The sequence below is a fragment of the Lonchura striata genome, chromosome 9, assembly GCF_046129695.1.
Source record: "Lonchura striata isolate bLonStr1 chromosome 9, bLonStr1.mat, whole genome shotgun sequence".
NCBI lineage: Eukaryota > Metazoa > Chordata > Aves > Passeriformes > Estrildidae > Lonchura > Lonchura striata.
In genome coordinates this window covers 4,656,067-4,667,771 of record NC_134611.1, presented here as the reverse complement: position 1 = coordinate 4,667,771, position 11,705 = coordinate 4,656,067, and positions in this window count along the sequence as shown.

The window sequence follows — 11,705 nt, the reverse complement described above, 5'->3', positions numbered from 1 at the left end:
TCCCAGGCTGTCCTTCAGAAAGGACAAGGAGCGTGTCCAGGGAAGGGAATGGAGCTGAGAAGGGGCTGGAGAATCCCCGAGGAGCTGAGGGGGCTGGAGAATCCCTGAAGGAGCCGGGAAGGGTCTGGAGAATCCCTGAGGAGCTGAGGGGGCTCAGCCTGGAGCAAAGGAGGCTCAGGGCCCTTGTGGCTCTCACAGCTCCTGCCAGGAGGGGACAGCCGGGGGGTCGGGCTCTGCTCCAGGAACAGGGACAGGAGCAGAGGGAATGGCCAGGGATGCACAACCCTTTCCAGGAAGGAATTTTCCCAAATTCCCTGGCACAGCTGCCCTGGCAGGGCTGGCTCCCCATCCCTGGAAGGATTTAGAGCCCTGGGGATGTGGCACCGGGGGACACGGGGCAGGGGTGGCCTTGGCAGTGCTGAGGATGGTCGGGCTGGATGGGCTCAGGGAATTTTCCAGCCTGGATGGTTCTGTGATTCTGTAAGGATCAGCTGATCTCCAATCCAGGAGCTGTGGGGCTGAAGTTCCTTGCTGCAGCAGAAGTTTTGCCCCACACTCCGTAATTAGCAGTTGTTCCATACACTAACACACACTGCTAATTACTCTTTAGGATGAGCTCACAATCAAAGCCTTGATTTAAACCCACATCTCCTTCTCCCTGACCTCTGATCCTCCAAAGCATGAAGATATTGATGTTCCAGTAATTAGCTGTTCCTGCCCTGCTAATCCATTAACTCCGTGATTCTGGGCAGGACAGGGATGGGCTGAGTCAGGGCTGGGAACAGGGAAATAAATTCCATGTACTAAAGCAGAAGGGTTGAACTCTGCCTCCTCACTTACAGCTGGTGGCGTTAACTTTGGGAAATGTTATATTGCCGAGAAACTGCTAGAAAATGAAAATAAATGTTGTTTCCAGGAGGTCCCCAGCATCACTGGTGGGAATGAATAAAGAAATAAATAAATGGTGAGGTTTATGGGCTGTGTGGCTGATGAAGGATCCGTGGGGAGAGCTGTAGCACCGTGTGTGTGGGAATGCACAGAGCAGCAGAGACGCGCACAGCTGAGGCTCCTGCATTCCCTAAACCTGGCAAATCCCTCGTGCCCAGCCCTGCCCCAGCACAGCCCAGAGAATTCCCTTTTTCTGTGTGAGCTGCTGGCACCAGGCTTTGTGCTGTGGGTGAGCTCCAGTGCAAGCAAACTGCACCTGCACAGGGAGAGCAGCCCAGGAACTCAGGAATTCCTGGCTGGCAGGGTGGGCAGGGCTGGGATGGAATTCCCAGAGCAGCTGGGGCTGCCCCTGGATCCCTGGCAGTGCCCAGGACCAGGATGGGCACTGGGGCTGGAGCTCCTGGGGCAGTGGAGGTGTCCCTGCCAGGGAAGGAGTGGGATGGGATGGGATTTATGGTCCCTCCCAGCTCACACTGCTCTGGGATTCTGGGTTTCTGAGATCTCACCAGCTGAACCAGCTCTGGAGCAAACAATCAGCCCTAAATCTGCTCTCCAGACTGAACCCTGTGCTTTGGGTGTGCCTCAGAATGTCCATTAACTCCCTTTACATGCACTGTATTCCTGCTGTTTGATTTTATCTGTGCTTGCCCATTGAAATGCACACATCCACATCCCCTCCACTCCAGGATCAGCTGTTTTTATTTCCCCTGCCCAGGGGATGGGTGTCAGCTGCATTTCAGCAGCTCCAGCCAGGCTGCACTGTCCACACAGCTGCCTGGCTATCTGGGGAGTGAAACAGGAATGTTTTCCAGTGAAACCCAGAGATTTCTGCTGGGCAGAAATCCGTGAGAATGGTTTTCTGGGGACTTTTCTGGCACTTCTCCATGAGAAAGGTTTTCTGGGAAGTGCTTCATGTTCTTCGCACAAAATATTGAAGTTAAAAATCATTTCTCCTCGAGAAACTGTAGGTATTATTCTTCAGGTCTTAGTTAAACTCACATAAATCCTGTTCTGAAGAAATCGCTGTATTTCAAGCTTCATTCTCAGCGACGTCAGGAGAGTGAATCTGAAAACTGGAGATCCAGAGGAAACAAAAAAATCCTGCTCAGAGGCAGGAACGCCTTAAGCAGCTCAGAGCTGGGAGAGCAGGGATGGATGAGAGGAAAAAGGGATTATTGTCAGTGTGTTTTGATTTCTGAGCCACTGCTCTGTGTTAGGGCTGATACCTGCAGGTGATGGACTCTGTGTGGAGACTCCTGGAGATTAATATCCACGTCAGCTGGAACAGGAAAGGCTCAGTGATTTCTCTTTTCCTGGAAGAGATGGAGCTTGGGTAGAAATCTGTGCAAAGCAGCACAAAATCCTCCTCTGAAAGCCTCAGCGAGGGGATGAGCCCCGGCAGCCCCGGGGAAATGGTGACAAACAGGGCTGGAGGTGGCCAGCTGGGACCCTAAAGGGCTCAGGCTGGGCCAGGGAGGGTCAGGCTGGATTTGGGGAAATTCCTTCTGGAAAGGGCTGCCCAGGGCAGGGCTGGAGTCCTCGGCCCTGGGAAGATTTAAAGGCTCTGTGGATGGGGCCTGGGGACACGGGGCAGCGCTGGGGGTGACTGGACTGGTGTGAGAGGGTTTTCCCACCACATGCTGCGCTCTGTGATCCCGTGGTTCATCTGAGGGCTGCCAGCAGAAGGAAAGGGAAACTGAGTCTGCAACGTTTGACCTGCCCAGCCTGTGAGCCAGCAGCCCTCAGAGGCCACCGAGTCCTGTCCTGAGTGTGACACGTCACTACTGGACACCAAATGAGCACACAGAAGCTTGGTTCAAAAGAGAAAAAGAGCAAATTTTATTGCTGACCTCGCAATATATAAAGTTCCAAAAGTGACCGTGGACTGGAGGATGGAATTGTTACTTTTCCAACCACACTGGTCAAACCAGCAGCCCATCAATTCTCTCCTCCCACAATGAAAAATGCAAAACAATCATTATTTACATGAACAGTGAGTGAGAACTCCAGTAGGTATATGTAAACATCAGAACACATAGGAAACTTTCAAAGGAACTTTAAAACTTTCAAAAGAACTACCAAAGAAAACTTAACACTTTTAAAAATCAGGGCAACATTGCACCAGGGAGCTGCCACCACCCCCCAGGCTGGCTCCAAAGCAGGACGGGTTTGAAGATCCTAGACAGACAATTCCAAGTCAGGAGGTGCCTCGGTCTGAACAGCCAGGTGTCTGCTGAGGAGGGCAGGAGCCTCCCCTGAAATGGAAAATGGAAACCCCTCCCTCTGAATTGTTATAATTTTGAAATTAAGGGTCTCTCAGGCAAAGATATGGGAGCAGGAATAACAGTTCCTTACTAGGGAAAAAATAAAAATAAAATAAAATAAAATAAAAATGCAGTAATACAAAACCCCACTACCAGGGTCAGAGCAGCCCTGTCCCCTGTGGGTCAGGGAGTGGCTCAGCCCCATCCCAGGGGGCTCAGCCCTCCTGCAGTGCCAGCTGTGCTTCTGCTGGAGCAGGATCTGCACAAGGGGGGAGTTTTCCTTGGAGCTCCAGGGCTGGGGGAGATGGGCCTGGGCTCCTCTGGGAATGCAGGGGGAAGGAAGCTGCTCCTCTGGGAATGCAGGGGGAAGGAAGCTGCTCCTCTGGGAATGCAGGGGGAAGGAAGCTGCTCCTCTGGGAATGCAGGGGGAAGGAAGCTGCTCCTCTGGGAATGCAGGGGGATAAAGCTGCTCCTCTGGGAATGCAGGGGAAGAAAGCTGCTCCTCTGGGAATGCAGTGGGCAAAGGCTGCTGTGATATCCCAAAATCTCAGATTGTATCCAGGTAGGAATGTTTGCCTCCTCCCCTGGGCAGAGCATCTCCCCATGGGATGCTGGAATTTTCTCAGCCATGCAGGGACACTCACTGGGCACGAACAGAAGATAATTAATAATTAATGGCCCATGAACAGAAGATAATTAATAATTAATGGCCCATGAACAGCAGAGATCTCCTGGAGGGAGGATTGGCTGTGGCAGAGATCAAGAAAACTGCCCAATGAACAGGAGATAACTGCCCCAGCTCTGACAGGGGTGACAGAACACACAGCCCAGCCACATCCTGCATTTCCAGCCTCAGGCAGGACGTGTGGGTTTAATCCCAAAGCGAGCAGGATGTGCTGAGCCCACGTTGTTCCCACTGGGAGCGTGTGGATCCGCTGCTCTGGTGCTGCTGGAGCCTCCCGGGAGGATTTGGGTCACAAACAGAGCTGCCAGCTCTCAGCCCATTGATGTTTAACCCATGGAACGGATTTCCAGCCAGGCAGGAGCTGTGGGAAAGCGCTGGCATCAATGCAGTGCTTGTGTGTTGCCAAGGCTTCAAAGCTGAGTGCGGAGAATAAAAATCTCCTTAGGCCAGTCAGCTCCCAAAATATTCCCAGCCAAGTGGGCAGGCTGGCGTTTCTATAGACACTGGGATGGGCCAGGACAATTATGCCTGTTTGATTGGCATTCCCAGCCATCCCAGGAAGGGACATCTCCCTCCCTGCTTCCCTGTGTGGCAGGGACATCCTTCTCTCTCTCTGGATTTTTCATAGAGCAGCACAGAGAGAAGAAAGAGAAAACAATTTCTATTCCTGCTCCTTGTTTTCCCATGTGGAATGTGTTTGGAGAATTGTTTCCCTGGGGTGTTGCTTGGTTGGGTTCTGGTGAGGATTGTTTGAGCCTGGTGGCCAATCCAATGCAATCCAATCCAATCCAATCCAATCCAATCCAATCCAATCCAATCCAATCCAATCCAATCCAATCCAATCCAACCCACCTGGGGCTGGGCTCTCAGAGAGGGTCATGAGCTGTGAGGAGTTAGATATGGGGGTTAGGAAAGTAGGTTTGCAGTTTTAGTATCTCCTTAAATAGCATATGCATGTATTACAGTGTAGTTACAATAAAGAAATCATTCAGCCTTCTGAGCTGAGTCAGACATCATTTCTGCCCGTGGGTTCACCTGATTTCCAATATCCCTGGCTGAGGGAATCCCTGCCCAGTGCCCTGCAGCCTCCCCACGCCATTCCCTGAGCTCCTGCTCCAGGGATGCCAGTGCAGGGGGGCACCCATGGGACCCCGGCGTGCTGCCAGGGCTCAGGGGAGGCTCTGCTCCCTCTCCCAGCAGCAGGGATGGACATCCCAGAGCCACCCACACCACGTGTGCCACACAGCCACCAGGCCTCCTGGTGGGGCTCCAGGGCTCAGGGCTCCGCTGCTCTCTCCACATATTTGGGCTACATTGTGATTCTTAAATAATTCCCTTTATAATCCGGTGAGTGGGTTGGAATTGAAGACAATCTTACGCCATTCCCCCTCGCTTCTGTTTAGTTCTAACTATTCGAGGCCATTCCCAAATATTTCATTAATTAATTTAGTCTCAGGAGTTGCTGTTTTTCAGCATCCAAATCCAATTGTTCGGTGGGTTTCAGTAAATCATCCCTGAAAGCTTTTTTTTTCCCTACTTAGATACTGGTTTTGCACAGCATCAATCATTCTGCCCGTTGACAGGAAAAAATGTTTTCTAAATCTGGCCTGCTTTATTGTTCTCCCTTACATAAACAAAATGATTTATGAAGTAAGAGAAGGCAAGGAGGAAAAGTTGGATGATCTTTTTAGCACTATTTCTTCTTCATCTGCAGTTTCATGCTTTTATTTTTTTCTCCTGGGCTCACGTTGCTGCTGGAGAATTTCCACTTTGCAGTGACCTCTGTGCTGCTGCTCCTGCCCTGTGCCCGGAGATGGGGAAAACCTGAACTGTGAGGCTGCTCCAGGAGCTGCTGGTGGCTTTTACTGGGGCACTTTGGGCTCCTCAGGATGAGAGATCTGGAGGGGCTGGAGCGAGCCCAGGGCAGGGAACGGAGATGGAAGGGGCTGGAGAATCCCTGAGGGGGCTGAGGGGGCTGGAGAATCCCTGAGGGAGCCGGGAAGGGGCTGGAGAATCCCTGAGGAGCTGAGGGGGCTGGAGAATCCCTGAGGAGCTGAGGGGGCTGGAGAATCCCTGAGGAGCCGGGAAGGGGCTGGAGAATCCCTGAGGGAGCTGAAGGGGCTGGAGAATCCCTGAGGGAGCTGGGAAGGGGCTGGAGAATCCCTGAGGAGCTGAGGGGGCTCAGCCTGGAGCAAAGGAGGCTCAGGGCCCTTGTGGCTCTCACAGCTCCTGCCAGGAGGGGACAGCCGGGGGGTCGGGCTCTGCTCCAGGAACAGGGACAGGAGGAGAGGGAACGGCCCCGGGCTGGGCCAGGGCAGCTCAGGGGGACTCCAGCAGGAATTTCCCCATGGAAAGGGGCTCAGGGGTTGGCACTGCCCAGGGAGGTTGGATGCCCATCCTGGAGGTGGCACTTGGAGCTGGGCTGGGCACAGGGGGGTCAGGCCCAGCTGGGCTTGGTGACCCTGGAGGATTTTCCAGCCCCGATGGTTTGGTGCCCCTGGGGCTCTGCCCGGGGTGGGCAGGACAGGGCTGCAGCCTCTCCCCAGGGACAGGAGATCCTCTCCCTGCTGCTGCCAGGGACGGGCACCAGCACCAGGCAACGCCAGCCCTGGAACCAAAATTCACCTCCGGCTCCTAATCCTGAATTGTGTTTCGAAGCTGGGATGGCACAAAGGGCAGAAGCCACAGCTCTTATTTCCAGCTGCCTTCTGTGTTCCTTTGGAGATGGAAGAGTTCAACCTTTAAGCTTCCCCACACCTCTGTGGTTCCGTCTCCTTCTCTAAGGATTGTTCAATAGTAACAAATCCGATTTCTCCTCGGCAGCCGGCGACGTTCTGCTTCTCAGAAATACTTAAGAAGAAAGGAATGGTAAAATATTGAACATATCACACAAGAGCTGCATGTAGGACTCCAGTCACTCTGAAATAGACTTAATTTTTTTTCTCCTGAACAGAAGCTCATAGTAAGGAACAAGAACATAAAAGGAGCAATAACAGATAACACAGAGCTGAAAAATTGTTTCTCTGAATATTAGAGGGATGTACTTATGATAAATTATCCTTCCCTGGTATTGTCTGGCCCAGAAAAATCTGCCAAGGGCTGGTAAGTTAAATCCCAGCGTTTTCTGGCCCAGCTTTTGGTGTGGAGCAGAGCTGGCTGGGGGCACTGGGCAGGGGCTCTGGGCGCTGCTGGTGCCTCCGGGGCAGAGGCTGGATGGGAATGCAGCACCAGGAGCTGTGTGACCCCAGAGCCGGGCACAGCCACAGGACAGCTGGGAGGGTGTGACAGTGACACCTGTGCCAGGCAGGGCAGGACAGCACAGGGACACCCAGCAATGCACGGAATCCAGGAGTGCAACACACAGAACACGGAATTGTTGGGGTTGGAGGAGCCCTCCAGGATTACTGAGCCCAGCCATCCCCAGCACTGCCCAGGCCACCCCTGACCGTGTCCCCCGGTGCCACATCCACAGGGATTTGAAATCCCTCCAGGGATGGGGACTCCGCCCTGTCCTGGGCAGCTCTGCCAGGGCTGGAGAACCTTTCCATGAAGGAATTTTCCCAAATATCAACCCTGAGCTGCCCTGGCCCAGCCTGGGGCCGTTCCCTCTCCTCCTGTCCCTGTTCCTGGAGCAGAGCCCGACCCCCCGGCTGTCCCCTCCTGGCAGGAGCTGTGAGAGCCACAAGGGCCCTGAGCCTCCTTTGCTCCAGGCTGAGCCCCCTCAGCTCCTCAGGGATTCTCCAGCCCCCTCAGCTCCTCAGGGATTCTCCGGCTCCCTCAGGGATTCTCCAGCCCCTTCCCGGCTCCCTCGGGGATTCTCCAGCTCCTTCCCAACTCCGTACCCTGCCCTGGACTCACTCCAGCCCCTCAGGGTCCCCCTTTTCCTGGGATCCCAACCCTGCCCAGCCCTGGGGCTCTCAGCTGTGCCAGCAGTGCCAGCAGTGCCCTGCTCAGGGAATCCCTCAGCAGTGGATAAACCCATGGATCACCCAGCTCCAGTGGCTCCTCTGAAGCCAGCCCTCCCAAGTTTTGGAAGAAGTTCCCCGCTCCGTCCCCAGCCCGAGGCAGCCCAGGAGGGTCCCGTCCCCTCTCCCAGGGCAGATGATGTGGCTGGGAGAGTGACGGGAGGGCTCCCATCCCCTGGAACCTTTTGGCATCTCAGGAAAACAATCACTGATGGGAATTCCCAGCCTGGCAGCTGAGGCACCACGAGATGCAGGGCATTGAAACCAGGGGGAGTTTTATTAGGGCTCAGCAGGGACAATAACGAGGGGCAGAAAGTGCCAGTGAGCGACTGGGCACCTGAGATAAATGCCACAGAGCCAGCCTGGAATTCATTTGCTCCTGGCTTGTCCTGACACGTCACATTCTGGATGCAATGTGCCTTCCGTGGCATTTCCAGCTCCAGCCCCAGCCTGGGAATCCTCGGAGCCTCTCCTGGCTCTTTATAATATTTTTGACTGGAAGCTGCATTTGTTTAGCTTTAAGCACTACACCACAGGTCCCCTGCAATTTGCATTTCAAACTTGGCAGAAAGTGAAGAATAAAACTCCAGAAGGCAAATTTTGCCATTATCTCCGGGTTTCCGTGGGTTTATCGCTTCCACTCCGAACCCAGCACGTCTCAGCAAGGCTGCCTTGGACTGATAAAAATAGGAGTTTCACATTGCCAAAGCAATCCAGCCTGAAATTCGGGAAAACCGCCTGGATCCTACAAAAATGACAACGGGGGAGAGGCAGGGGAGCTGCCTGCGCCCAGAAATTACAGAGAGGTGTTCAGGGAGCTCCTGGAGGGACTCCTGGAGGGTTTGGACAAGGCTCCCAGCACAGGCTGGGATCGCTGGGGTCTGTGCAGGGCCAGGAGATGGATCCATGGTCCCCGTGGGTCCCTCCAGCTCGGGAAGGCAGCGGGGATCCCGGGAACAGCAGAACCATTCCCACCCGGTGCTGCCTTTGCCCCGCTCCCCTGGGATCCATCCTGTATTTATGGCTGCAAGCAGTGACGCCCCAGTGCCATAAAGAGCTCTGCATCCACAAGTGGGACTTTGTTTTATGGATTAAATGATTAAATCACATTTCCCTGGATATAACTTTCACAGGGGAGGGACACGCTCATGGAGAAAGAGCTGCCTGGGTGACCTTGGCTTCAGCTTTGGGCTTTGGGCAAAAAAGGCTTTATGAAAGGTAAGGAAGAGCATAAAGGAAGTTCAGGGAGGGTAGGAGACGGTTGCAGCCAACATGAGGATGCATTTCCTTCTTCTGTGTGTTTACAGAGGCATGGAATGGTTCTGGGCTCCCCCAGCACTCCAAATGTCACTGGCTTTTCCTTTTCCTATGCAAAAGGCAGCAAATAAAGATAAAGGTTTGGGGTTTTTTTGTTTGGTTTTTTTTTTTTTTTTTTTTTTTTTTTTTGTGTGTGTGTGTTGTTTTGGTCCCTTTTCTTAAAGTGTAGAAAACAATCTCTGCTCAGAACCTTGGAAAAAATGATCCTCTCTGCCAACAAAAGGAGGGTGGGGAGCGTGAGGCAGCGGCAGCAGCGATTTCATTCTGGGAAGAAAGGCCAGGAAAGCGGCGTGGCAGCAAGATTTGTGCTTATTAAAGACAGCACAGGCCTCCAGGCAACATTTATTAGACACAGTCACAAAAGTCTGGTGTGGGATTTACCACTGCCTATCGCCGGGAAAAATAACAACTAATGAAGGCTGCATTTGTTCAAGCAAGTCAAATATCCCATTAAAATTCCTGTCGGCATTTGCAGGTGGGAAAAGCGAGGAAATGCATTTTCCAGAGGGGCTGTTTGTCAGCAGCAAAGGGAAGCTGGGCCCTGTGGCCCAGCCAGGAGGGGCTGGGGTGTGAAGGACCCCCCGGCTGTCCCCTCCTGGAGGAGCTGTGAGAGCCACAAGGGCCCTGAGCCTCCTTTGCTCCAGGCTGAGCCCCCTCAGCTCCTCAGGGATTCTCCAGCCCCCTCAGCTCCCTCAGGGATTCTCCAGACCCTTCCCGGCTCCCTCAGGGATTCTCCAGCCCCCTCAGCTCCTCAGGGATTCTCCAGCCCCTTCCCAGCTCCATTCCCCACTCTCTGCAAGGGAAGAGCTGCTGGTGCTCGCTGGAATTGCCATATGCAAGAAGCAAAAACGCCTAGAAGAACATATCTTGCAGCAAAATTCTATTTAAAATATTATATATATATGTGCACAATATTTATATATGATCCCCGTTAAACTCCCTCCAGACCAAGCTACTCAAACATTTTCCACATCCCCACTGAGACCCTCAGAGCAGCCAACCCCACCCGTCTCCTTTTGAATTCCATTTGCAAAGATCTATGGCGGGAGAAATTGGGCAATAAATTTAATTCTGGGTCTGTTTAACCCTAAGTAAGTATTTAAATCTGAGTAAGAATAATTACTAGAGAGGATCCTCTGGTAAAGGTGGTGATTAAAGCGTTCTCGGGCACTTTGCACACACATTCAGAATTTAATGTGCAAAGTGCCTTTTTCTTGGGGTGCACGAACTCACAGTTGAAGATCCTGTATGGGAGGCAGATGGTTAAACGTGTGTGGGACAGAAAAATGAATTTTAAAAAAAATAACCACAAGGAATTCTTTAATCTCTCTTTAAGGCAGCGTTCTTTGCTCTCCATGTATTAATTAAAGCGTGACCCGTCTGCTGAGCTTATCTGTACAAAGTCAGAACTGTTCATATTCTTCTTTTCCGTGCTCCCTTTTATTGGCTTTGCAGCCCGGGCACAGCGGCACCGCTGAACCAATTAAGTGGCCGGAGTACCGGGGTTATTTCACATGCTCAGAAATTAAATTCCCCAACACGCACTAATGAGGCACCTTGCAGTGCAAGAGAGTGGGCAGGCGCCATCCATCAGGAGAAGTCCAGTGGTGCTCTCTGGTTTAGGGGAGCCGTACAGCCGGAGCGCAGCAGCGGTGATCAGAACACAAACCTCTGATCAAAACCCACCCGGCCCTCCCCGGCGGGCAGGGGAGGCAATTCGGGCTGCACCCCGGGAAAGCAAAGGGACATTCCTGGGGTATTCCCGGGATAGTCACAGCCCAACACCCCCTCCAGCAGTGCAGGGAACGGGATATTCCCGGGGATTCCCGATCCCAGCTCCTGCTCCAGCAGCGCAGGCACCAGGATATTCCCAGGATATTCCCAGGGTATCCTCAAGATATTCCCGATCCCAGATCCCGCTCCAACAGTGCAGGTACCAGGATATTCCTGGGATATTCCCAGGATATTCCCGGGATATTCCCAGGATATCCTCAAGATATTCCCGATCCCAGCTCCCACTGGGAGTACCACTGCAGGTACTGAGATATTCCTGGGATATTCCCGGGGTATTCCCGATCCCAGATCCCGCTCCAACAGTGCAGGTACCAGGATATTCCTGGGATATTCCCAGGATATTCCCAGGATATTCCCAGGATATCCTCAAGATATTCCCGATCCCAGCTCCCACACTGCAGGTACTGAGATATTCCTGGGATATTCCCGGGACATTCCCAATCCCAGCTCCTGCTCCAACAGTGCAGGTACCAGGATATTCCTGGGATATTCCCGGGATATTCCTGGGATATCCTCAGGATATTCCCGATCCCAGCTCCCGCTCCAGCACTGCAGGTACCGGGCTATTCCCAGGCTAATCTTGGGATATTCCCGGGCTAATCTCAGGCTATTCCCGGGCTAATCTCGGGCTATTCCCGGGCTAATCTCGGGCTATTCCCGGGCTAATCTCAGGCTATTCCCGGGCTAATCTCGGGCTATTCCCGGGCTAATCTCAGGCTATTCCCGGGCTAA